The sequence below is a fragment of the Phalacrocorax carbo genome, chromosome 23 (genome assembly GCF_963921805.1).
Source record: "Phalacrocorax carbo chromosome 23, bPhaCar2.1, whole genome shotgun sequence".
Classification (NCBI taxonomy): Eukaryota; Metazoa; Chordata; class Aves; order Suliformes; family Phalacrocoracidae; genus Phalacrocorax; species Phalacrocorax carbo.
In genome coordinates, this window is record NC_087535.1 from 6,401,825 (window position 1) to 6,429,574 (window position 27,750).

The window sequence follows — 27,750 nt, forward strand, 5'->3', positions numbered from 1 at the left end:
TGGGAGGCTCTTTCACAAGCTATTGGGCTTTAGTGTGAGAATTTTCCCCTTTATATTCACCCCTTTTTTCCATTCCTATTGCATTATCCAATTACACCCAGTTATATCTCCTGGCAAAGTGCTCCTTCCCTCCTGATCTTTGCACTGGTTGGGGGCCTGAGGATGGATGGCGCAGAGCAGGACATCTTCACCCGCTGGCATCTCAGGATCAGCCTTAATCTGAACTAATCAAATGATGACAGCCCCTCTGAAAAGAGAAGTAATTACACAGTATAGATTGTATGTATCTCTTAGGAGATGAGGACTTGGATTTGATTATCTAAATTCTCCTTAATGCTTTATGATGAAGTTAAGGATGAATATTGCTTTGAAAGCAATTCAGCCAGAACTTCCCCTTAGAAAGAAAGGCCTGAAACATGACACAAATGACCGGAGTCAGCAAGAAGAAACCATCGGGCTAAGGTTTCTGTTCAGTTCTCTAAGATACAATCAGAGAAACAGGTTGAACTGGCCCAAACCTGTCCTCTCAGGTGGCAGAGAAATAAATAAATAAAAATAAACCCTGCATTTTCTGAAAGCATTTAATTTTGCTTTCATTCCTGACCTTTGCCAACAAAAGGAGAAATCAAAAATATTAGTGAGTGACATCTTCGGTGCCCAACTCGGCTGGCACCCCCAGGGAGGATAAAATAACCCTCAGTGGGGTCCGACCGTCGCTCCTTAGACAGCCCGTTGACTCTGATCAAATACGTCCACACTTCCAGGATCTTCTGGGGAAACTGAAGTTTCGCTGAGCATTTCTGGCCTCCCGGTGGACCGCAGGTCTCTTTCGGAGACCTCTTCCACCAGCCTTTCCTCTGAAGCAGATCCCCGCCAGCAGCTGAGCACCCAAGACGCCGCCCGCTGCCCCGGGTAGCATCGCGCCTCCCGTGCTCCTGCTGCAGAGGGATTTTTCAGGCATTTGTCTGACCCTAGTTCTGTTCCTGCAGAAGAGGCTCGTGGTGCCAAGGCGCTGCTGCTGCCCAGCCCCTGGCATGGAAAGGCTCGTTCAGGCTGGAGGTCACTGCTAATAACGCTCCGAGGAGCGCTGCGCTCCCCTCCGCCCCGTTACATCTCTGGCAGGCAGCTGGAAAGGAGGAGGTATATTTGGATCCTGTTTAAATATTGATCACAGCATATTTTTGCTAAAACCAACGTCTATCGATTCGCCTGCGAGTCTGCAGCTTCAATACTTTGCTGAATGTTTTCCTGGAGATGGGAGAAGGCTCCTTGAGTTATGATGTTAATAAGAGTGGCACAGGAGGAGTCCCTGATGTTCAAACCGCAACTTCAGAGAGAGCATTTTTCATTGGCAGGGGCCTCTGGACACTCTGGGCTTCTTAATGTTTCTCTATCAGCTGTGCTGATGAGCCTTTAATATAAAGGCTTTGGAAACGAGTTAACTGCAGCTCCCGCAGCTCTCTCCAGAGCCTGTTTCTGCGGCGATCTCAGGCTCAGGGCAGACAGCCATTTTCGAGCCGGGCAGGAAGAGCCAGCGTCGATGCTGGCGTCGGGGGTCTCCCGGTCCCTGTGTCTTGCACACAGTCCCTGCTCCAGCGCTCTACTTAGGCACGTAATTAACTCAAAGTGTGTCGGTTTTGTCTTCGGCATCGTTAGGGAGATACCTGCTGCCCTGAAGTTGAGCAAGTGCTGAAGGGTTGGGGCGGTGCTCGGGCACGCGGCAGTGGGGCTGGGGTGCCCCAAGCCCAGTGGGGAGCCGGCTCCGGGGGGGCTGGGAGAGCAGCCTCGGTGCCAGCGGGCACGCCGCCTAGGTCACTACGGAAATCACGGGAGGGAGGGCAGAAGATAAAAGCAAACCCCACAGGGTTTATATATACATATTTACATACGCTTTTGCATTTACCACTGGTAATAAATAAAGAAAAAATCATTTATCCTGAATCACTACCCTGCCTGGCCTTAAAACACACCAAAGCTTTTCTGATATCCAGGCTAAATCAGGCAGCAGCCCGATGGGATGGGTGACCTCTTCAGATGGAGCGCGCTATCTTGCTATCAGGAGTGTTGAATTCGCAGTGGTTCAGAGAAAATCAAGCCATCCCCCCATACGTCCTCACTCTGCGAGGGGGAGAATAAATCCTCCCTGTCCCACGCAGCGTTTGGGCTACCACGAGGTTGAGGCTTGTTTAATCTGATTATTTCAGGCACAAATCCCTCCCGCACATCTGTGGCTGCAGAGGCTCTCAAGGGAAAAGCCAAATTAAATTATGCCCTCGACAGGACTATAGGCGGGAGCGGGACCCGCGCTTACAGCACAGGAGTGCAGGTCTGAGGCTTCAGTACCTGACGTCGATTCACTGCTCTTAGAGCAAAGCACTTAAATTCTCCATTCCTCATTTCTCAATCTGCAAAACAGGAATAAAATCACCTACTTCTCCAGGAAATCCTGGGGATGTACCCTGCGGAGGGCCGCGTGCCCTTGGGTGAAGGATACTGTTACAGACAAAAGTGGGTTTTTTTGGTATTTTATGAGTTCCCTCTCAGAAATATCAGTGATTTGCGAGTTCCTGTATCCGTGACCCAGCATCTTCTTGCCCCATTTGCAGGAGGGACTAAATTGCAGGGACAATCACATCCACTTCTGTTACCAATCCTAGGGCAGGATATTAGTTTTTGAAGAGAGAAACAGAGCCAAGGCTTCTCCTTTTTCATCAAATCCCATTTGTTTTGGTTTTCTTCCTAAAATAACCTCGGGCTATTTAATAGAAGTGAAATCGGCGATAAATTTTTAGCAATTGTTGCCAGACTGCAAAGAATATCTTTTTATGCAGGATTTTGTGTGTCACCAGCTACTGCCTTTTGAGGACAGGAAAAGTTTTTCCTTTATTTTGTTTCATTTCTAAGAGTTCACTAACGTTGACGAATCCAAATTGTTGCCAACACTTAGTGATTCTCTTAAAAAAAGAAAAAGAGTGACATCATCAGCCATAATCCCATCCGTCGTTCATCCTTTTTTCATTTGTCTCAAATAAGCAAGTGTGGCAGCAAGGATTTTTTTCTGGAAACAGGCTGTCTTAAATGAATTTTGAAGACTATTCTCAAAAGGAGATTTAAAATTAATTGCAACACATCATTTTAAGGCATGTTTTCAGCAAGGCTTGCAGAGCTAGACCATGCAGTCTCTGTATGGAGCTAAAATACTGTGTCCTCTGTACATCAGGTATTTTCCACCGCCTGCTCTCCCGTTAGCCTGGCCACCCGTTAGCCTGGCAGCCGTCGCCCTGCTGCTGCACACCTGCATCGCTCTGCGCGTCAGGAAAGCACATCGCCAGGCCTCCTCGCTGCTGCCTGCCTTGTAAAGATAAAGCAATAGCTCAAAACGCGAACATCCCCTCATTCCTGCTTTGGAGTCTGACACGGGCCTTATTTCCTGCAGGGAAATTCTGGCAAGAGCTGCTGTACTGGGTCAGGCTATTGTAACACAGCCTCTCACCCAGGCTCCCTCTCCCAGGAAAGGCTGGCCCAGGTGATCACAGAATCAATCGTTAAGGTTGGAAAAGACCTCTAGGATCAAGCCCAACCCCCAACCCAACACCCCCAGGCCTCCTAAACCATGTCCCCAAGAGCCACGTCTACACGTCTTTGATACGCCTCCAGGGGTGGCGACTCTCCCTTCCAACCCGGGCTGCTCTGCGGTTCTGTACCAGGTACCGCCTTGTCCTGCCGCGCCTCCGGCAGCACCCAAACCCAAACGTACATGGAGGAACAGAGCTGCCTGTTACCTTCTCATGACGCTCATTCAGCTTCAGATTCAGGGGGTTGTTCACCCAGAAACCGCAGCCAAGCTGTTTTAATAACCACTATTGACTTATTCTTCATGAATTTACCCTATTCCTTTCCGAACTCCTTTGCACCCGGCATCCTCTACACGCTGGCGGCGGCAGCCAGTTCCACCCCGCACATGCAATTACGCATCGTGTGACAAATGACCCCTTCTTGCTTGTTTTATATCTGCTCTCTGAGAATTTCCCTGGGTGCTCTCTTGTTCTTGCAATGAAAGAAATATAAAAACGAGTACAGTTCCTGTGCTCTCCCAGAGACAGGCTGTTGCTATTATAAGGAGTGGTATTGACGACATATTTACTGCTCCGTCTTACAAAGTTTGCTGGGTTTCGTGCTTTTATGAAATATATTCAGCCACACTTGTGATTATGCTCCAATATGTTTCAAACATATCGCATATCGAAACATATCGGAACTGTAGACGGGTGTCAGAACAGGCTGCTTTTTAACATACCTCAAACAATTTTTTCCCTTCGTTAAAGCAGAATAATTGTCACGGCATAAAGTAACTTAATGCCAACATGTAACACACAAGCCTACCCGCCCCCCCCCCAAAGTAATTACATTTTAAATCTATATGCAATTGTTTTGGTGTTTTTAACGTATGCAAAGCAGCTTCGGGAGTTATTTTAAAATGTGTTGTTTTTTTCCAGAAGGGTCCTGGGAAGCGGGTGCTTTGCCAGGGAGCGCCGGCGCGAGGCGGCAGCCGGGCCCAGCCGGACGGAGCTTGCCCTGCTCACCTCCAGCGGGACTTGGGGCGCCGCGGAGCTTCTGGCACCAGCGGTCTGAACGCCTGGCACCAAAGCGAGTATCTGTTAAAGGGCGATTTTAGCTGTCTGTAAATGATGCCTTGCAAGAAGCCTCATGTGAGAGCAGCGAACAGGGATGCAGCGTAAAAGCAGCTCAGGCAGCCCGCTCAGAAACGAGTTTTTCCATAATTAGGCCACAAAGTGGAAAGTCCTCTAACGCTACATTACTCAGCACCTGAAAGGAGAGGATAAAACGCTTCTCAAGGGTCCACCAAACCTGGAAAAGCGAATCACTGAGGCCAAAGAAAATGAGATTAAATTGAAATTCTAAGATGCAGCGTGTCTATTGACCTCCCTCATACCAAGTGCTTTCTTCATGTTCCTGTTGTTAAAAAAGGTGGGGAAAAAATATCCAGGAGAATGCATGCTGTTCAGAAGATAGCTAGAGGCTGAGTTGGATTTGAATTTTGATCAAAGTTTTTTTCATTTGACATGCTTTTCTGTGCCTGCACTCCCAATCTGCCTTTTTTGCTTAAAATAATGCTTCCCACATAAGAACTCTTATCCGCCATACGTATATAAGAAACCCTGGGCTTATGAAAGCATAGTTTCTGCTGTCTGGTGGTCCTCCTCCAGAAGCCAGTTTACTGGAAAAGGAGCAACAAGAAGCCTCCACCTCCTCCCCGTACACCAGCGCCATGCAGAGCGTGCAGCCTGGCGCAGGCACCCCGCACCACGGCTGCCTTTCTGCACGTCCACGAGTAAGAAAAAAAAGCCAATTTCCAGCCAATTGCACAACTTCCTCGTTTGTTTCCCTCCCTTGAGTTGGAATAACACCGCCCCCAGTCCTCCTCCTCCTCTTCCTTTTGCGAGAGATGATGTACGAACACCAGCGAGCGAGCACGGCGGCAGAGACGCCGGCTGGGGAGGGCCCCCCTCCAACTCCCCTCTGCAGGGATGAGCATTCGTGCTGCGTCAAACCTGCAAATCGTTCGCTTGCTTTGAGGACACGTGCAATATCATCCAGGTTGTTGGTGCGGTTGTTTTATAACGCGCCTTCCTTGTGGCCTGTACCTTCGTACATCGTCTCATTACGCCAAAGGCAGCAGCACAGTACCTTAGCAGTTGTGCCAGCCGAGGCCAGGAACAATATTAAACGAAGAAAAACACCCGACTGGGTGGAGGAGACGGAGGATGCACCCGGCTGACTTGCTCTTTGCCATCGATTTCCTGCCGGCGTGCGTCAGCCGCGTGCCCTGCCGCGGCGCGGGGCGCGCGCGGGGGCGAGGATGCTGCTGCCCCTGCCCCCAGCGCCGCGGGTGCCGCGGTCCTCACCTGCCGGCTCCGCTGCAGGGGGTTGGGGCGAAGCTGCCCCAGCGCGGACCGTCACGCATCACGGCCCCTTCCATGGATGTCACCCGCAGCACGGCGGCGGGCGAGAGGTGCCGGAGAGTCTCGGTATCGACTGACAAGTGGTTCCAGGGGGACCAGGATCAGTCCGGATTAGCGCATCTGCAGCCGCTTGGGTCAATCCGATAGAAGGCTTGCACGCTCAGGTGCGCCTCGCGTGTGAGATATCGGCTTTCCCGCTCCGGTCGCTCACGTCTCGCTGCGGAGGAGAGCTGCGAGGCCCAAAGCCTTCTGTATAAAAACCACGTAATATTGCTCCCTCCAAACCCTGCAAAGCCACTGCGATATTTTAAAACATGGATTATCTCCAGCTTCCGCTCCTCTTGATGGTTCCACCTCGTTTGTCTTGCTACTCTAATTTACTTAAATGTGTGTTTTCTTTACAGGCTACTAACTACAGAAAACTTGAAGCAATCAACTGAAGTTTGTGCATTGACATATCACTTCATTAGCTGTGAATTCATTTCCAAGGGGGCGGTGAACTTTAATGAAGTTGGAAATTGAATCATGCTGTTGTGTGTAGGGAGACGCCGGAATCGGAGGGGGCTGTGCATCGGAAAGGCTCCTTGGCCAATTAAAAAATTAAAACACAGTTTGATCGAGCGTCCTCATTGCTTTACGGTATCGTTCCTCCTTCTGAAATGTTTGCTTTCTGTGGATCTATTAAAAATAATTTTTCCTAAGTTTTCTGAATTTCAACCAGTTTTTCACTCCTTGCAATGACCATCGCAGTGCCACGAGAGGCACGGCCGGCTTGGGGAGAGAGAGAAGCGGCAGCAAAAGCAGGCTCTGCAGCATTCCTCCCAGCTGTGGACTCTCCCAACCCGTCTCCCCTCTCCCATGTTGCATGTTGCTGTGGCCATTTCTTGGCCACAGCCTCCTCTGAAGAGCAGCACCAGACCCACCCTGCTGTGCCTCCTAATTGGAAACCTCCACAGAGCCCTGGCCGCGTGTGCCTGGGCACGCGTGCACGGGTTTTTTTTCCTGGGATGTGAGCGACATTGCAAATGCAACTTTCATCTTGGAAAGTCAGAGTGTTGCCATAGAAATTGCAGCGGGGGAGTCACCGGGTTGTTCGCTCGTGCCCTCGGGGATCGCAAGGGCTCAGCGGGGGCTGCTCCCCGGGACGGGCTCCAGCCGGGCTGAGCTCCCGCGCCCAGACAAAGCAGAAACCGCCTTGGTCCGCAGGATTAATTTGCGAGCAAACGTGCATGTGTGTGTCCACATTCGCTGACAGAAATTACAGGAGCTGTTGGAACAAGAATGCCATGTGCCCGCTCAGGAAAAACAAATCTAAATAGCTAAATGAGTGTTTATTATAATAATAATAATCATTATTATTGCAGCCTCTCCTTGGGACGCCATGCAGCTGCATACTTATTAGTAATTGGCAGCTCAGCAGGCCAGGTAAGCAGTGTTACTCCAATTTCACAGATGAGCAGTGAAATGTGTGAGAATAACCAGAAGCATTTCAGGGAAGCAGGGAGCAGAGGCCGGGCCCGCAGTGCCCCATGGCCCCGCTCGCTCCCTCGTGCCGGAGCTCCTCCCCACAGCTGAGGCCCGATCGCAACAGTCCCAGTCGTTTTTTTCCTACTGAATATGCTGGAAACCTCAAAACGCACTGCTAAAAATGCAAAATAAATGCCCGAGGCTGCCGGTGAGCGACTCTTGGAGGTGGCCGGGCTGCTGCCCCCCACCACACCCCTCGAGCCAAGGAGCTGGTTAAGAGGCACCAAAAAAACTGTGTTTGCTGAAGGAATTTCCCTGACAAGCAGCACCCTCCTTCTCCTTTGACCGGTCTGACAGATTCTTCTTTTGAACAACTTTGTTTCTTCACGGATTTGTTTATTCAGAAAGGCCAGGGTACTACATTGTGCTCCGCATTATCTCTTCCCCGTGTCCCCCGTCCCCGCAGTAATCATGCCTTCAGCACCTTTCCTGCAAGGCTTTGACACTCCCAAATCCAGCTGAGACTTCTCGGGACTTTAATTAATGAGATAACAAAAGGGAAAACACCCAAAGAGTGAACCCCTGAGTTGAAGACTTTATCTGCTCTTTGCAGCTGCATCTTTTTTTCTCCCTTTTTTTTTTTCCAGCTGCATTCCAGGTCCGTCAATACCGTTTCCCATTAAATTAAATAGCTTATTGACTGGCGTGAGCCGTAGCCACAAGGCCGATAGGATCCGCGCGCAGTACTTTCTCAGTGCAAACAACCACAGGTCACTGCACAGTAAATCAGTTGGTAATGGAGTTTGAACTCTGAGAATCAGTTCTGTGTACCCTTTTTATTTGTTTTTAATTTGTATCAATGGTAATTCTGTCGGTTTCAATTTATGTGAGGGGAGCAGTTGTGGCGCAGCGGAAACAGCATTTTTCTTCTCGTTAACCCTTGAGTTCACGGCGCCGAGGCAGCCAAGCGCTTCTGAGCTCACAAGTGTTAAAGTTTCTCGGCACCACCAGAATCCTACGCTGTTTCATTTTCCTCTGGCTTTCCTTTCCACCAGCGACTCCGTCAGAATCAGTTTCCCCCCTGGAAGCATGCGCTGGCCACGCTGGCTTTCCACCGAGACGCCGCGTTACAGAGCTGTCGGGGCCGCAGCGCCGGGGCCAGCGCTGGCTCTGTCTGCAGACGCTCCTTCCCCGGCACCTTCCCCCAGCTTCCAACTGTTTAGGGGCTTCCACCTGGATTTGAGAACCAAGTACTCATTAACGACTCTATGAATTTATCTCATCCCTTTTTGAACCCGTTTATACCGTTAGCATCTGTGCTACCTGGTGGCACGGAGTACCGCAACTTCATTATGAATTACATATAAAACATTACTTCCTTCTGTTGCTTTAAACTTACTGCCGGCTAATTTTGGCAGGTGTCTCCTACTAGTTGTTATGCAAGAATTAATGAATAATCATCCCTGACACACTTCTTTAAAATCCTCATCCATCTCCCCTGCACCAAGGTGAGGGTTCTGGTCCAGCAGTCCCCTCCAAAGCAGCCTGGCCGGTCCATACGACACCCCCACTGCCGCCCTTGGCGCCTTCTCCAGTTCCGTGGCGCCCTTTTTCTGCTGGAAGACCCGAACAGCAGCCAGTACAGTGGCTGTGAGCCTGCCAAGGATTTATAAAGCTGCATAAGGTTTCTTTCATTTGTTTTGTTTTCTGCTTCCTCCTCAATAATTCATACAGCTCTACTTGCCTTTTGGCCTTTGCTGAGGCTTCAGCGTATGATTTCAGAGAACTATCCACAAACACTTCACAAGCAATTTTTTGAGCAATAATGCTTAAATCAGTGTCCATGCCGCTTGTTGCTTGTACACAATTAGGGCTCCGTTTCCCAGGTGCATTATTTTGCACTTAAAATCACTGAATTTGACTTGCTGTTTCAGTCTCAGACACTCAATATGCCAAGATGCCCCAAGAACCGCTCCGGTCGTGCCTCTCGGTTTAACGGGTGCTGCTCTGCTTCACCTGTGTAAGCACCGCCTCTTTGCCTGGATCCAACCCTACCAGCCCAAAGTCCTGGTGCAGGGTTTCCTGCTGCCTTTTTAGCTGCTTCAGTCCCTACGTTCACATCCAATGACCTTTTTTTCAGCGTTATTTGTACCTATGAAACATCCACACTGGTTTGCTTCTTGCTTGGTGTTCAGACTGCAGGTTTTAAACAAAACCAAATATATTCCCTCCTCAGTCAGCAGCGATGTAAGTTTGCCTCCTCGTTGCTGATGCATCCAGCTCTCGAAAGCCTTTAGTGCTTAATGGATTCATTGAAGTGATAATATGAGGTGACTCACATGTCAGGTTATTAAAACAGTGATAAGACATTGCACTAAGACAACATTATCACTACTAACAGCATTATAATGGTCAGGGAACGTCTTGTGATGTTCCCACAGACACCAAACGAGTTTGCGGCTGGGACGTTCGCTAAAGCCGCCGCCAGGACGAGAGGCACCGCTTTGCCCGGGTGCGCGTTCGCCTGGCTCTACAGAGGGGATGCGCAGAGCACGTCTGTTTGCAAAGTCACATCCACACACGTTTCTCCGCTATAATATTTTGCGAATCTACACAGACGTGTTAGGAAAACTGTCACTTGCATAAACTTCTTTGCAACCAGAGTGTGATTTTTTTTTTTCAGAGCTATTAATCAAAGGCTAGAGCGGAACCAGCTTGACAATAAGAAAAAAAAAAACCCACCCATGGACTTATAAAACATACCAAGGAAATACTTGAATGAGGCAGAGAGGTGCGCTGAGGAATTTATAGCTATATATAGGTACTCACATCCCCAACATCAGCTACAGTCTTCAGAAGCTGCCCTAGAGGTTTGGGAGGCTCCTGAGCAGCCGCTGACGCTCCCAGCCTGTCGCGCCCCCCATACCCCAGACCCCGCTCGGCCACTGCGGCTTTCTCCACTATTTGATTTTCTCCTTCCTCTTTCTTTCCCCCCCACCACTTTGTAAGTGATTCTGGGTGACGCCTCCACATGCCGTGACTCTGTTTTGCGATACAGCTGACGGCGTGGTGAAAACGCTCCCAGGGCTGGCACCCCGACACCAGGCTGGCACCCCAGCACGGCCCCGGCTGTCTGCTCCCTGCAAACAACGGGCTCCTTGTATTTGTGCCTCGTTCACCAGCAGCGTCCCTCACTGCGTTTCGTACAAGAGCGATGACATGCCCTCACCAAGAAAAATGGGTATCGTTGGAGCATTAGTCAAACAGAACTAAATTCCAACACCGGTAAGGCAGACTGTAATTTTAACCAGTTAGTCAGCCACGGTAAACCAACAAATGGGGTAGGCAAACAGTCCAGCCAGGGCTGACTCTGCCTGTGACAGCAGCAAAACACGTTACATCCCTTTCACAGAATCCCAGACCGGTGGGGGTTGGAAGGGCCCTCTGGAGCTCACCCCATCCCACCCCCTGCGTGAGCAGGCACCCCCAGAGCAGGGGCACAGGGCCGCGTCCAGGCGGGGGGTGAATGTCTCCAGGGAAGGGACCCCACAGCCTCTCTGGGCAGCCTGTGCCCCTGCTCTGGCACCCGCACAGGGAAGGGGTTTGTCCTCATGTTCAGGGGGAACTTCCCGTGTTCCAGCTTGTGCCCGTGGCCCCTTGGCCTGGCGTTGGGCACCTCTGAAAAGAGCCCGGCCCCATCCCCCTGACACCCGCCCTTCCGATATTTATAGGCACTGATGAGATCCCCCCTCAGCCTTCTCTTCTCCAGGCTGAACAAGCCCAGGTCTCTCAGCCTTTCCTCCCAAGGGAGATGCTCCAGCCCCTGATCCCCTTGGCAGCTCTGCGCTGGGCTCTCTCCAGCAGTTCCCTGCCCTTCTGGAACTGGGGGGCCCAGAACTGGATGCAGCACTCCAGATGTGGCCTCACCAAGGCAGAACAGAGGGGGAGGAGAACCTCCCTTGACCTGCTGGCCACACTCCTTTCAATGCTTTCCTCCCAGGGAAGGCAAAGCCAAGCACCCGCAGTCTCTTTGCAGCGGCCCCGGGGCACACACGGACCCGCCGCGTCCCTCGCACCGGGCACAGGCAGCCCCGCTCGGGGTCCCACCGCCAGAGCCAGGAGCTCCAGTCACCGGCCGTTCCAAACCTGCCCCGTCCGGTGCAGCTCACGGCGTGGGGAGAGGGCTTTGCAGGCCAGCAGGTAGCATCAATTGGAATAAATCGATTGGAATAACTAAATATCGCCTTTCCTTCCCTGCTCCTGCACAGCAAATCAATCACAGGGAGAATAACTCCACCGCCACGGCGAAGGGAGCTTTTCGGGCTCAGGCGGGAGGTGCTGGTGGGCAGGAGGAGCAGGGATGGTGCTGGGCACTTTTCCTGGGCTTGCGTTCATCTGTACCGTCCTGGCAAGGAATGCAACAGGAGGAGATTCAAGCAGCTACCGAGCACCTGGAGGTTGCAAGGCATACCGCTGTCAGCACCACTGCCTAAAACTCAGTGCCTGCAAAGACGGGCTTGAGGCTGGGCTGAAGCTTCCAGAAGTGGAGACACTTCTCACTCCTTTTCTTTCCTTCTTTGCCACCCATTGTCGGCCCAAGGACTCAAATGACCCCCCGGTGCCAGCCTTCCCTCCGCTGCTGGACAACAAAAAGAAACACCCTTTAATTACATGTGAGCTATACGCTACACGTGAGTTATTCAGCTTAATATAAATGAGAGAGTTTCTGTGGTTGTATGACCCTCTCCAAGCAGACCAAGGAAGCTAATAGATTTTGTGATCACTTCTATCACACAGCAGACAATCGTGGGTCACAAAACTATAAATCAGAGGCTAATGGATTTTCAACAATGCGCTTTGGCTCTTTGTACATTTTTTAATTTGCTTTTAATTTGTATTGATCTTCCCCCCTTTTGCTCCAGTCCCTGCTGTGTCAGCAGGTCAGAAAGCATGCCAAGAGGAGAATAATGTCACAGAAACACAGAGAAAGGTAAAACGGGCGTGCAAATACATACGCATGTGCTTTTTAAACCTGGCTGAGCCGAGGCGGCGGGGCTGGCCTGGCAGAGCCCGCTGCCGGGGGCTCCCGAGGCCGGAGGCTTGGGGCAGCACCAGCTGGGGACCTGTCACTCGGGAGAGGGTGACGTTCCTGGGCCGGCAGCCAGGCAGCCCTCGGCGCAGGCAGGGCCTTCACCTGCCAGGGAAGGACCTTGAAGAAGCAGGAGAAGAAAAATGTTGCTATTCAAGTCCTCAAAGCCACTCTCAAGCCGGAACTCTCCCAGAAGCAATAAACATTTGCTTATTTACTGGTTTTGCTCTGGCTTGTCTGCACCAATTTATTGTTTTTTCATTGTGATCACATCGGTATGTTTAATTTCTTAATGCCGATCGGCAGCAAGTTTGCAGCTTTCTATGAACTGCAGAAAGATGCTCGATGGAGAGAGGCAGGTGGCCTCGTGCAGCCCGAGCCGAAAGTCTGCGGGGAGAGGACTCGGCTCTGTCTCAAGCCCAGTGCTACGCATGGGATGGTCTTTCTTCTCTCCTCACCTTCACTCTCAGAGAATAAATCCTAGATAGGAAGTGACTGATTGAATATCCATGATAAACCATTTACAGCTCACTCCTAGCCATGCAAAGTGCTGTCAAACAGTCCTGAATAAGAAGTGTATTAATAAAAATCATGATCCACACACAAACAGAAAAGGGCAGAATTCTTCAAATAAATGACTCACAACAATAATTTGACCAGCTCTCATGATCGGCTTATGCCCTGAAGCATGAAGATTATCAGCCCCATGTAATTTTCTCCTAGCTGATAGAGCTGCAAAGACTATTCATATTCATATAAATGTCTAATGTCTAATCCTCTAATCTAATCCTTTTTTTTTCTGCTTGTGCTAAAGCTCCACAGCCTATACTCAAAAGCCCTCTGAGCAATGGAATTATTGATAAATTACTGCAGAGAGGAGGAGCACTGCACATACACCAAACCCACCAAGCTCTGCCTCTTCTTGAAGAGTTTTTATTTTCCTTTTAAGAAGCCGGGGTGTGAATTTGCAGGACAATTGCAGGTCTTTTTCTTCCCTGATATTCTCCATGTCCTTTTCTAGCGTCAGAGTGAGGAGGTTATCCTCCACTATGGCTTTCAGAGAGCTTCACGAGTGGTATCATCTCATCACCGTGTCAATTAAGCTTTACCACTGCAAATGATATAGGAGTCTGTTGGCCATATTATCTATTCTTCCTGAGAAAGTGAAAGCCTCCAGACGCTGAAGCCAGCACAAACACGATATTATGAGTATCAGAAATGAAGCTTGTCCTTCGTCACCGTGTCGCCCACAGATCATCTCCGGGCCAGCCACGGTGCCGTCCTTTCGAGCTAACCACAGCGCGAGCGCACAGTAAGGCACTTTGTCTTTTGCATATGTCAAAAGCTAAAGGGAGGAGAGAGACGTTCAGCATTTAGATCGTACGTGTTTGCCAAACTGAAATAATGCAGCAGAAACGAGGCTAAACATCCCAGAGTAACGCCCGCTGCTGCCCGCAGGCTGGGGCTCTGGGAGGAAGAGTCTTGGCTCAGAAAGAATGAAGTACCTGCTTTAATTGCCCACTTTATATAGCAACTGGGAGGATGTACACCTATTTGATACCAGCACGGAGTAGAGGGTGGCTTGTAAGAATGCTTATTATAATTTCCTTCTCTTTCTCTTTAGGACTAGATGAAACCGCCTCAAGCTGCGTCGGGGAGGGTTAGGTTGGATATTAAGGAAAATGTCTTCCCTGCCAGAGCGGCCAGGCCCTGGCACAGGCTGCCCCGAGAGGTGGGGGAGTCACCGTCCCTGGGGGGGTTCAAACACCGTGCAGCCGTGGCACTTGGGGACACGGTTTAGGAGGCCTGGGGGTGTTGGGTTGGCGGTTGGATTTGATGATCATAGAGGTCTTTTCCAACCTTAACGATTCCATGATTCTATCATAGTTTACATGTGACAATTTGTACTTTTTATTTCCAACGTTATCAGATTACTGGGATGACAACTGCCTGCTCCACTGTTATTGTTTTACTAATTTTAGATCGTCATGGATATAACGTCCTCTACACTGCCTGGAAACTCTCCCTGGCACAGCACAATCTGCCTTCTGGAGATGGAGGACGCGAAAGGTCCTTACAGGCACGCTCACGCAGGAACCCATGCGTACGTGCGGCCTGCGCCTTCGGTGCTCTCTGGGCCGGGAGGTCCAGGCAGGGTTTGGAAATGAGCCCGTTCGACACTGCAAAGGCTCAGCCAAACGGGATGAAGGCGGCAGGACGACGGACCAGATCATCCAGTAAGCGGCAAAAGCGTGGCTCCCGTGCCCGGGCTTATTTATGCCACGGCCTCTCTGCTGCTGCGTGTGCAGCACCGCATTTATTTATGGATATTTAGTTTGCGCACACTCTGGGGTAACGATTTGTACCACGTACAGGAATTATAAATCCAGGCAAAGTTTGTGGCCTCTGAGCATTTCCATAATAAAAATTATAATTCTGGAACCGGTTTTCACTCAGGATCAGGCTGAAACTCACCAATCCATTATCTCACTTAGACCAACAAATAAGCATCAAACGGGAACTTCTTTCAAATCACTGTGGACTTGGACTGATTTTGAAACACCGCCCTGAAGCAGAAAGACTTAGTATCCTATTTATTAGTCCCCCGAGGCCAGCCAGCTTCTCCATTAAGTTTTAGCTCAAACTAATAGCACATTCATAAGCAATTTTGTGGGTGACTGTATCTGAGACTTTAAGCTGCTATATTTTTTTTCCCCTTAGAAATTATCTTTTTGCTTGATGATATGGAATTATTTAGATGACAACTCACATTAAAAGAACCTGCGCTCTTATAGGCAAAGACATTTTTTCCCAGACAACACTGCTACAAAACTGTTCTAAATCTACTGACTTCAAGGGACTGAGGTTTGCCATGATTAAAAAGGAAGACTTTTTCGTTTTAATATTGCCCTTTTTAATAGCTTAAACAGGCATTTCCACGTCAGTAGGTTTTTAGTTACGTTGTCAGACGAAGCTGTTCTGTATTATAATTCTTCCACATGCTTTTCACAGATACCGAATGTTTTGCAAATACAAATTATTTTTACAAACGCTTCTTTCTGTCCCTGTTGTATGTGCATGGCCTCCCGTTTAAGCCTGGCTATGGACAGAAAGACAACAGCTCCACTTGCTTCTGGAGCTCTTCTTCCTCAGTTATATCTGCTGCACTCAGTAATGCAAGAGAATTTAGCGTGTATTTGTGTGAGAGCGTTAACATATGCACGTGTCCTTCGAAAATACATATAATGCTTGAGTCAGCATTGCTGACTCCATATAGCACTTCAGGAGATTCGTTACAAGAAATTTCACCATTAATCCAAAGAAGAAACGCAGCTAAGGACACAGACATCCTGCAGCATTCCCACAATTTCAGACAACAAATTCGTTTATTTTCCTATCTGCTGTTTCTGCTCCACAAACAAGGCTAATATGGTCATTTGTATTCCACCTGTTTTGGGGAAGTTTTGCCTGAGAGACTGCGTGGTTCAGAGACGCTGCCGAAGCAGAGACAGAGCCTGTCCCCGGAGGTCACCAGCTCGCAGCCTTGCACCTCTGCCATGCAGAGGACAGTTTTTACAGGCGGCTACTGCTCAGCGTCTTGCAGGAAATCATCTGGCATTTCTGATTTCAGGTCCAGGAGGATACCTCTGCGGCAGCCTTTCAGCAGACCCTCATTACCAATTTCCGCACAAGTCCCAGCCCAGGCAAGCAGTCAGCCACAAGCTGAAGTTCTACATGTGCTTATATGCTAAGCTCACCATCAGTTAGTCATATTTTCAGCTGATCTCCTGACCCAGGATTCTTTTAGTGAACTACATCTGAATAAAGTAATGATGCTAACCCCCGTCCTCTCCATAGCAATGCGCCTCCTTGCTCAGGAGAAGATGGGCAGATAACAGTACGGCGGGGAAATGCTCATCATGATCACCAAGACTGCCACGGGGGCTTGGTACTTGCAGGTAGAAGAGCCCGTCTCCCCCAGATACACGAGCGTTTCACCATTCCCCAGAACCAAGTGATATAAATCCCTGACTATGAGCAAAGAAGCTTTTCCTAGCTGAACTAAGACCCTGGCGGTGTCTTAGCTGTGGGTTAATACGGCTTCTGTGGCTTAGGCAGTAGAAGAGGACCAGGAGATTGGTTTATGATGTTGTTTCCCCTTTGAGCAAAGCTTTCATTCCACAGAGGTCACGTATAAAATTAAATTCAGGTCTGAAACCGCTCTTTCCCTGCACATCCAAGCCACGCCGTTCTCGCTGCCTCCCAGCTGCAGGCTCAGGGCGATGGGGCTGCCGCTGCCGAGCGGCCGAGGAGGCAGCTCCGCCATCCCGCGCCCGCCGGAGGGGAGCTCCCTGTTCTGCCTCCCACCTCGGCCCTCAAAGCATTTGCATGTTTAATGGTTACAGGCCTGCTATATGCACTCTGTCTAGTTAAGATGAAAATGTGTGCTGCCCCGATAACCTCTCCGGAATGGCTCGATTGGCCACCCTGTCCCCTGCTGATAGACTTATTAGCCCGCACCAACAGGGGGGAGCCTCCTCTCACATAACCTTCCTAAGCACCTTATCAAACCTGAGCCAAGCCGAGGATAACAATCTGAGACACGATTAATTACTTACTCGCTCTAAAGCTGTAATAATAAATAATCACGAAAATACTGAAGCCGTTTCGGTGATGTTAAAACCGAGGACTCCTTGCAAACACGGCCTGTCAAGAACAGCTCTGAAATCTGATTGTTTAAGGTTCCTCTCCCGCCTCGCTCGGGCGCATCGCGGGCTGGGCAACCGCCAGCATCTACCTGCTGCAGCCCCAGCACACCAACCCGCGCACAGCCTCATCCCCGCAGCGGCAACTGATGGGCAGCACTCGTCATTACGGAGGTGACGGATAAAGAGCCCAGCTCTGACAACCCAACGCAACGCGTCCCAGGAGGAACAGACAGCTCAAGCAGTGGAGAGGAAACATCTAAGAATAACTGCTGGCAAAAGAGTAATGCTGGGCAGTGACACTTGATCAGGTCGACTGCTGAAGATGAGTGAGAAGGAAAAGCTGCTCACGCTGCAGCCTGCTGATGCTTGGAGAAATGCCTGGTGCACCATTTAGCATGAACGGATGGAGAGAAGTTGTCCCCTTCACTCGGAGCTGCAATGGCAACCCTTACAAGGAGGGACAGAAAGGCAGTTGTACAGGCAGAACCAGGGACCGATGGCTAACGGGCTCCAGGCGGGATCTAGAGCACTTGTCCCAGTTCAAAGGGAATAACTGCTGGAGAAGATAAAGCTGCCAGACTCAGGCGCACTAGCGGTGCCTTCAGAACAGGCCCTGTTTGCACAGGCACTGGGGGCTCGTTGTCCTGCAAAGCCAGCAAAGCCTGCAGGTGCTTGGCACCTCTTAACCTCCGTCCCCAGGTCTGCAAGCGGGAGAAGAGCATACTTAAAGGCTGGAGACCTCAAAAGCACTTCAAACAACTTCGGAGGCCAAAGCTCACTGATGGTTTCTTGGGCACTTTTAAACATCCTTCTGACTGTTTTTCAAACACTGACCTTTGACTGTGAAAAGAAATAAATAGGCACATATACAACAATGGCCTGTATGGAAAATAAAAATGGTGACATTAATAAATCATCAAAGGGTTTTTATGCCCAACAGCAAAGACAGACCTTTTATCCCTTACTTCTAGCTTTGCATCTGGCAACTAATCCTGTGAAAACAAGACCAAATTATTTATATTCTTTTAGTATTCCATAAATCAAATATTGCTGTAAGGACTGAACTAATATTTTGAGAACTGAATACGGGGTTTGGTCTGGCTTGCTACATGCACTGAATCTTAGTCTGCTGTGATATGAAAAGCTGAGAGATATGAAATCCAGAAAAATAAGGAGCCTGAAATGTAGGCGGCAGGAAGAAATCATTTACCGTACCATTGCCCAGTTTGGCTTTGTACAGTGAGAGAGTTGTGAAATGTGGTTATTGTGTTTTCTGTGTGGTGCTTCGCTTTTAAATGCAGATAGTGGGAATCTATCAAAACATTATTTGTTTGCTTGTTTCATTTTCCCTACATGTGAGACGACATTGATAGAGTTTAACTGCAAAAATACATCCATCCACCCTCTGCGCCTCCTTTATTAAGCTACAGCCTAGCAAGGAAAAAAAAAAAAGCCATATACAGCCACTTCTGTTTTAAAGAAACGGCAAAACCAGAAGCTACAAAACTTGAGCACGCCGATCTGATTTACATCCCGAGCGACAGTCTGTAAACCATGCTACAGCACTCGGGTGCTCCGAGCAGCCAGGCTAGAGCCACCTGAAAAGCAGGGTTTATAAAACCACCGACAGACCTTTAACTGGAGCCTTGTGAGTCGCGAGTGCTTCCATAAACAATATTTTATTGATTAGAATAGGCAGCAACTCCGGTTATTTACAACAAACTTTCTCACAGCATTTATCGATGTTCCTGAGGCTCAAAGGGGAAGGAGAGAGACTTGGCAAATACAACAAATGGACTTGGTCTAATACTGAGCAGCTCCTGTAGAAGAGCCCTGTGGAAATTACTCAGCGGCCGAGCCACGAAGGACACCTTCCTGCTTGTCGGGCACCGCGGGGACCCGCACGCCTCGCCCTGAACCGGGCTCTCCCGGCTGGTGCCCAGCTGGGACGTGTCTGGGTAACTCCTGCCCATGGCCAGAAATGGCAAAGGCTTCATTCCCCCATCCCCAAAATACATCAATGAGCCGTGCAAAGGAGGGAGCACGTTGCGCTGCACTGCGATCTCTGAGCACCAGTAAAAGGCAAATGGAAAATTCGGAAGCGGTGGGAAGCAATGGGCTCCGTGGGAGCCGCCGCTATGAGCTGGGGCTTTTCCATAGGAAACAAACGCTATTAACTAGAAAAATATTTTGAGGGGATAATGAATTTCTATCCTTTAGAGAGCAGGATGAGCTGCTAGCTGGTGGAAACACACCACCTCTCTCACCCGCTCCTCTGGAGCATCTCCTCTGAAGGCAGCTGGTACCAGCAGGCTGGGACAAGACGTCCCACGGGTGGATTTCCTGCTCTCCTCCTGCGCCTCATCTTGTGTCCGCACAGACAACCGGTGGGGGAAGGCCCGTACTTTTGCAAGACAAGCGCTACACCGTCACCGCGGGGTCCGAGCGTTTATTGCAAGTAACTCGTGACAAGGGTGACGATGGCCGGTGCGCTCCCACCCAGCCAGCTTTGCAAACCGAGGCGCTCCCGGGTACCTTAACGCCGGTCTGTGGACACGTGGTCCTCCTCGGAGCTGCGAGCAGATGATGCAGCCAGATGAAATGCAAACCCACCCGTTGGAGAGTCCTCATCAATGTTTTTAACCTCCTGACCTGGAATGAAGGAGGTAATTTGATCACCATGGAAACCGGGTAAGGCCTCTCCCCAGCCAAAACCGTCACTCCCGTTAAATCGGGCTGAATCATCCGCCTCGGCTCCGCGAGATGGACAGGACAGGGATAACGCAGCCTGCGGAGGAACAAGCTATCCTTAAGCATGATAATAACGCGTGACAGCTTAAACTTTGGGTCACTCCTGGTGCACGAATTGTCAAATATTGTGACAGCAGCAGCAGCTCTCCACACCCCCGCGTGCCAGCAGAGAAGTGACAACGTTTCTGCGGATTTTTATTACTACTTCTCAGCAAGGACCTCAGAAATGCAAATGTTTTTGCAGCTTCTGTGGGGCTCCAGGGGAGGTAATTTGCTGGAGGCTCTTGCAAGAAACAAACCCTGGTTGTTCATAATGTTGCCGTGAAGGTTTTAACCAGCCCTGTTGGCAGTGGGTCACTTTGAAGGACAGGGATGAAGGGGATGTACTGGTCCTCTTTGTAAAATTGGAATGAGACAGAATTTTTCAGGCAATTACAAAATCCCACCTCTAAATAAACAACCCTATAGACTAGTATTAACCTTAGTAATGTAAGTATCGGCACTAGTGATACCGGAGCGCCTGGAGATCCCTGGTGAGAGCAAGGCTTCTGCACGTTAGGGACCGTACGTACGCATAACCTTGAGAGAAAAAGACAAATTGCCTTTTTGCAGCTACAAATCCAAGTTCACAAAGACTAAATCACCGTCCCGTGGTCAGCTAGGGAAACTGTGCCAGCATCAGGCGTAAAGGCTTCATCCCACGTAACAGGGCCACACAAACTCAACCAGCCCCACCGCCACGGAAGTGGGCTCCTTGGCCGAGCCGCCGCTGGGCGGTGGTGTGACACCCCCCGATAAAGCCACCTGCAGCCTGCAAAGGCACGGCCTGCTCATCCCGTTGCACCGTATGAAACCACCGTGCCGCAGCCTGGAATGGCGGCACAGCCTGCACTCAAGTCAGCAGCACATGAAACGGCAAGCATGAAGGTTTGTTTAATGATTTTTAATTAATTTTAATTACTTACAATTTTTTTGAGCAGTAGCTTAACCTCGCTGAATCTCAGCCCCTCTGATCGCTCTGGGACTTCTGCCAGCTTCCTCATTACAGATCAGTTCCCCTAACGCCATTTGATAATGAAATGGGTTTTAAAAGAAAGGGACAGAGAAAAAAAATCAAATACCTTCAGCAGAACCCCAGGGAGCTGGAAGAAGATTATGATTTGGCATGGAGATAAAATGATAGTTTGGGGGCTTGCTTTATGAATAATGTGTACCTGTGTTGAAAGTGTCCTACTTTTCGGAGACAAAAGTTACGGGCCTGTAAGGATTTCCTACCTTCACGGCTTCTTGCCGGCTCCCTCCCACAGGGGCAAGCAATTGAGACAGGCAGAAGGCGAAGGCTTTCGCCTCGCACAGCGAGGAGGAGCAGGTAGGTACACGTGCCACGGAGAAGCTCCCCCAGCCCGGGCGGCAGAGACGGCGCTTCCCACCGCGCCCAACCCGACGCATCGTGGAGCGTCGCCTGCTGATTTCGCCCCGGCAGTCGGGGGTCCTGCCTCCCGACAGCCCTGCCCAGCAGAGCTCTCACATCCTCCGGGGGGGCTTTCAAGTATATCAGGTGCTTCATTCTCCCATGACTACTGCACCCTCTCCCCAGCCTCCCTCCCAGCTGCCCATCTACCAGTCTCCCCAAAGCCTCGGGGTTATTTGTTAGTTTACTACAGAGTTTACTCCTCCTGCTTTCTCTGATCTCCTCTTTACATCTCTGCCTCTTCCTTCCAGCTTTTTAAACAAATTATTTACTTATTCACTGCCACTGGGATCCTCTTCCACCTGTATCTTGACCAGCATCCAAAAGATTCTTCTGCACTAAAAGGCACTTGCAAGCGGCATCTTGCTCCCTATGAAACTCTGCACGGGCTTTATCACAGCGAGGGTGCAGATGGTGGAAGGCGCTGGTAGCACTGGAGTGTGCCTTTTTTCCTGTTTGTTTTTATTAATACACACTGCTCTGGTGTGTATTCAAAACTTTCTCCCCGTGGCTCTGATCTCAGCCCAGCTGGTCTCCTGCCCAGCAGCCCTGGGCAAGCTTCAAAGGATCTGATGTTTGGGCAGGGTACAGAAAGGCATCTGTAATTTTTGGATGCTCTGCTGAGGCTTATCTGAACCTCAGCGCAGTCTCTAAATCTGGGCTCCAAGTCCCCTAAAAGCACATTCTCATCAGAGATGGTTGGATGTCCACAGTCAGGGCTGGAAATTCCTTTAAAAATATAAGTCCTTTTGTGACCTTGTACCTCGGTTTGTGGGCAACAAGGAAGCGGAAAGGAAGACAAGGATGTTTTTTTAGCGCACATAAAATGCAGAAAATGAACAAAATGTTGCATATATTTATTACAACTACCACCTGCATCAGGCTTTACCAGCAGCAATACTGCTGTTACCACGGTCACCACTGGCCTAAAGGGCTCCTGTTTCCATCAGGCTCCTGTTGGCACATATCAAACACATCTCCATGAACAGGCACCGAGCACGTGGGCGGCTGGGAAGCCTCCAGCACTGACGTGACCCTCTCCAGCTGAGGATCTGCCCTGAGCCGAAGCCAAGACGGGTACGAGTCCCTGCGGCCAGCCCAGCCGGCCGCGAGGGCAGCGTCCCCGGCCCGGAGGGGTGACGGGCAGAGGCACCGCAGCCATCACCAGCAGGAGCTGGAACAAGTGTCAGAGAAACGGGCTGTGAGTGAAGGTGAATTGGAACAGGGGACTGGGACCACTTCCTACCCGCCAGCCATCGGAGGGATGTGCATAATTCATAGGCCATAGATTGTATATATATCTTATTCATGAAAGTTTGAACGGACTGGTTATTACTATTGACCATTAAAAGGCAATTTTTCCCCAATGCGCGACAAGAACTATTGACATTCCCGTATCCTTGGGAAAAAGGTAGTTGGTGTCCTGGCATCTCCAGAGCCTCACGTCGCTTGTGCACACACGTGTTGAGGCATCCGGGTCTCTGAGCCGGCAAGGAGTTAGCAAACAAGCCGCCTTAAGGAAAATTTCCGTCTACTTTTATAACTACCAACAAAATGTGTCATTAATGCACTGTTAAAAATTGACAATCTCATTTTATGCTTCTAGACCTAATGTTTTATTACTAAAGAAGCGAGGCAGGTTCTTGTGCCTGCCACAGGCAGCGTGGTGGTGTTCAGCCCGGGCTCAATTGCTATTGTAAGCCCGCAGAAATGCCAGCATCCACCCTGACCTGCTGCGTGCGCGCGCGCGTTTCTCCTACTGCGGCTTCTCCTGGGGGCTCCTGTTGCAGGGAGGACGGCAGGGCTGACGTGCAACATCAAGGTGATGATGCACACCCTTGTGCGAGCAAGGGTGCGGAGAGTTCAGGGTGGCTGCGTGCCCGGGACTTCAGCTCCAAAGCTTAGTGCCACTTGGAGCCTGGAGCCCCAGAAAGGTGGTGCTTTGAGCTGTCACAGGGAGAAGCAGCTAATGCAAAGATAAGAAGGTTGATTTTTCTTCTGTCTGCAGCCTGTAAGAAAATGAAATTCATGCCCAATGGGCCTAAACACTCTCAGCAGCATTGAAGTGCAAAATTGAGCTAATACCTTGCCGATGTTTAAACAGGTACTTGTGATATTTTTATGCCGATCTAGGGTGCTGGCCACGGGTGGGCTGGGTCTGTTGGGGGGTCTCTTTTCCCTAGTGAAGCAAATAATCTCTTTCTGCAAACGCAATGGTCTGGAGTTCATCTAGATTAGAGCAATTAAAAGCGTACTTTGTATTTACAGCATGGAAAGAAGAGAACTAATTAATAAGCAAATAGTGGCCATCAAAATGGTGGGCAAAATCTAGAGAGAAAGGAAACAGCTTTGACAGGTTGTTAGTGTCATTCTACCTATTGCCTGCTCAAGCACATATGGGGAAAAATGATTGTTTCCCTCTCTTACGTTCACACTGAGTGAATCAGGAACAGATGTAAACTGGGCACTGCCGGCTCCAGCAGATAAAAGACAATTACAAGCAGAAAATGGAGCTGCTGATAGCATGCAGCTTTCACTTGGGATGTTCAGTTTAGCTACTGGGGAGGAAAACAAAACCAGAGGGTTCACAACTAAACTCCTGAGAGCAGTCGTCTCTCGCTGCAGACCTGCTGATTCAAGCATCGCACGGCTCCTTGCAGACGTACGTAGAAATGTTTAAGGGCTCAATTTGAGCCATTTGTTTCTCATTTTTGAGCTCTCATTAAAATAATCTGTTCTGATTGTCTGCGGGAGCTATTTTTTGCTCCTCTAAACGGTTGCAAAAGACAGCACAGATTAGAAAAGGAGAATCAACCCTGTTAAGCCTGTGACTCATCAAATCCGGGCTCCTGCTCTGAGCTGGCTCCCAGCGCAGGCTGAAGCCCCTGTAATGAGGCAGAGAGAGGGGGACAAAAGCCCCGTCTCGCCCTCTGCGAACCAGAGGTTTGAAAAATTTTGCCTTCATCGATCCACACACAGGACATACAGGCAACAGCTTGCGAGCTACAGGCCGAGGGTACCTTCTGGAAGGCCAGGCTTTCTCCCCGCTCCAGGGAACGTCCTGCTACAAACACTAACTCGGGATGAAAAGGTCTTGCCTTCCCAGGCAATTATTTCATCCTTGCATAGGGAGTCCCAGGCTGGAGAGGCAGAGCGCTGACAGCGAACAGATGCGTATCCGACCCAGAGAAAGAGCGCTTTGCAGGAATTTGTTAAGACTTAAACCGTGTTATTTGCTATTCAAACCGTGTGTAACCCAGAAAAGTGCTGGGAGTTATAACACGAAGTGTTGCTTACTCCTTCCATCCCTCCCTCTGCGACTGCCCCAAACTCCGCTATCATTATGTATCATGGTGTGCCTACAAGACCGATTTAAATTCCTTTCGATCATCATCACCTCTGGCCTAAACACTCGGAGCTACTAATTAAAAGACCAGTCTGCGAGGCCTGAACTTGGACTCGGTGCTCAAATTTTTTTGCAGCCAGCTGAGCATCCCCCCAGGCACAGGTAGGCAGCTTTTTCAAGGGATGCCAGAATCTGCCGTTCCGGTCAGGCTTGGAAACAAGCTCAGGAATTCCAGCACACGTGGGGCAAAAGTCCGACCCTGCCCACGGGTGCTGAACCCGGAGCCCTCCCGAAACAGCTCCTGCCCTTTCCCTCCTGCAGCCACAGGCCATGGGAGAGTCGGATGCTATTCGAGCGCTCCATCTCCCAGGTCCCCACCCAAAACTCTGGGCAATTTGAGTGACAAGATACAAGATGCCCAACAACCCTTCCCGTTAATTAGTATACAGGGGTCAGCACCTTTTCACTTCTTCCGCACGAAGGATTTAAAAATCTTACTCTATTTTTAATTATCCTTCCTCTATAAACTTGCAGAAAATGCCTTTTTTTTTTAGTGCCATGCTACAGTGAATCTGTTTGTTCTTTGGGCATTTAAATGTTCCTATCACTGACATTTTTAAAGCTATGAAAAAGGATTTTAATTGGCTGAAATGCTGATTGCCATAACAACTGGCTAATGAACCATCTGTTAGCATATGTAATATTTATTTATACATTTAAAAAACCGCAGCTAAGGCTCAGGACGGGCTCTTTATCAAGGACGGGGCAGCTCGCTCCCCGTGCAGAGGGGCAGGGAAGCACGGGGGCGAGTTTTACGGCCCGCGGGGAGCACCGCCAGCCTCTGGCCCACCCCTTGCGCAGACGTAGCAAGCTGTGACCTTGTCCCCCGGCCATCCCTGCTGCAAGGTTAGCCGCTCACGACGGGTGACCGGGAGGGGAAGAGCCAGCTCAGCAGCACGGGGCTGCCTTGCTCCGGGACACCCTTCCCTCCTCCGACGCACAGAGCGGCGTCGGACACCCCAGTGCTAGAAGATCGGGGAAAATGAATCAGGTCCGGCCTCTCCGGGAGCAGCGCTTACTGCTGTCCCCCTCCTCCCTTCTCTCGGGGCAGGGGGACGCAATGTGCTCAATGGTGACGTGAAAGTTCCCGTTACAGACGAAAAACAGATGGGAGTTCCCCTCGAGCGCTTCACCAAGCCGCTCTCCTTACGAGGATTTTGCATTTTTAGTCAAAGCCTCTCCCTGGCAGCTCTCGGCTCCCATCTGCCAGCAAGCGCCCGGCCCGTGTGAAACGCCCTCGCTTCAGGCCCGGGGGCCTGATCCTGAGCCGACCTGAGGCAGCCTGTGCTCCCCTCCAACGGTAACGGCTCCTGGAGGCAATAAACAACCCTCACCATTTCCTGGGAGAGCCCAGGCCCACAACCCCCCTTCGCGAATTCAGCCGGATGATGCTGGAGGTTTAATGGGGGGAGATGTATTTTTAGACTGTTGATAAAGAGGGAGAGAAGAAGGGAGCGGAGAAAGCCCCATTCCACAGAAGTCACATGCATATGCAAAAGGAGCCTAATTGCCCCTCTTTAGAAACTAATCATTCGGGATTTTACAAGCCACATTATAGAACCTGACATGCTTATTTTTCCTTTTATTATGTTTGTAAGCAGTGATCCTATTGAAAAGAAAATCAAACCCTATTTTTACCAGTCACAACCATCTCCCTTTTTCTTTCTGCCTGCTTTATTTTATTTTATTTTCCTTTCTTTCCATCAGTTGAATAGAGCAGCATTTTCATGTGTATTAATTGCCCTGCAAAATGCCCTCAAAGTCATTAGAATTCCCCATTCAAAACTATTATCTGTGCCATTATGTCTTTGCATTATATTTATTTAAATGTGCCTCTTCTGAATTAGCTTATTTTTAACAGCTAGCCATGCCTGAAATATTGTTCCAGGCCAAGCTGTTCCCAAATCTATATCTTTTTTTTTTAATGATAACTTCATAGAAGCTCTTGATGCTTTATCCTGAGTGGAATCACAGTTTTAGGCTTTTAACCACCTTTCCTTTTGCTTTTTCTATTTCAGAAAGATAGGCAATAGCCTTGTAGAAATTTCTTTGTGAATCCACAAGACTTTCTTACACCAGAACTGCAAGAATTACAGCTCCGGTTCACGGCTGTCACACCGATTTAAATCCATTGATTGCGAAGATGATTAAAAGAAACACACCATCATTTCCTAAACGTAATGCAAAGTTGCTCTCCCCCCATAAAATATCCACGCGTGATTCTCCACCCATTCTGACGGCTGATTTTGTCAGTACTCGGAGCCCCCGAGGCTTGAGTGCCCGAACTTCTGGGAGCACTCGAAGGTGGAGAATATGAGGCAGCGCTCCCTACCCCCAAGAGTTCTCTCGTGGAAATATTTCTTGCTTGGAAGGGAAGGTCCCGGAGCGGGAAGCTGGTTTCCTGACCGGCCTCCCTTGCTCCTTGGCCATTGCCACCCTGACACAGCCTGTGTTTTTCCATGCCGAGGACCTCACATGGGGCTTGGACACCTCTGGGCTGGGGTCTTGAGCCAAGCATGGGAAAAAGCCTTTATAAAAATTAGAGCCCAGAGACTGAAATCAGTGCTTCACCCCAGAATTTCCCTTTCCCTCTTCCGCTCATCAGGGTCATCCCCAAAGGAAGGAGCCAGACCGGCACCGCACCAGCACCCTCCCCCTGGCTCCAGGCAGAGCTCTCCTCCTGCTTCGCACCATTTTCATATTTTAATTAGACCAGCCGTTCTGCGTCTGCCTTCATTAACTCACACCCGCAATTACTGAACGTGTGGATGTCGAACCAGCACATCCCCCGTCCCTACCCCCTCGAGACCCGGCTGTGGCGCCGGGTCCCCCCTTTGTGCTCCTTGTTTAAACATTCATGACGGATCCTCTCC

The 27,750-nt window shown here is 49.8% G+C and overlaps 2 long non-coding RNA genes across 2 annotated transcripts in view; one reads left to right on the forward strand and one right to left on the reverse strand.

Annotated features, from left to right (window-relative positions):
- Positions 1-27,750, reverse strand: part of LOC135316917 (uncharacterized) — a 297,894-nt gene that overhangs the window by 87,777 nt on the left and 182,367 nt on the right. The window lies entirely within an intron of this gene.
- On the forward strand, positions 5,467-6,597 carry LOC135316849 (uncharacterized). The gene is made up of 2 exons (XR_010376074.1): positions 5,467-5,619; positions 6,389-6,597. It is a non-coding gene; the product is annotated as an uncharacterized LOC135316849 (long non-coding RNA).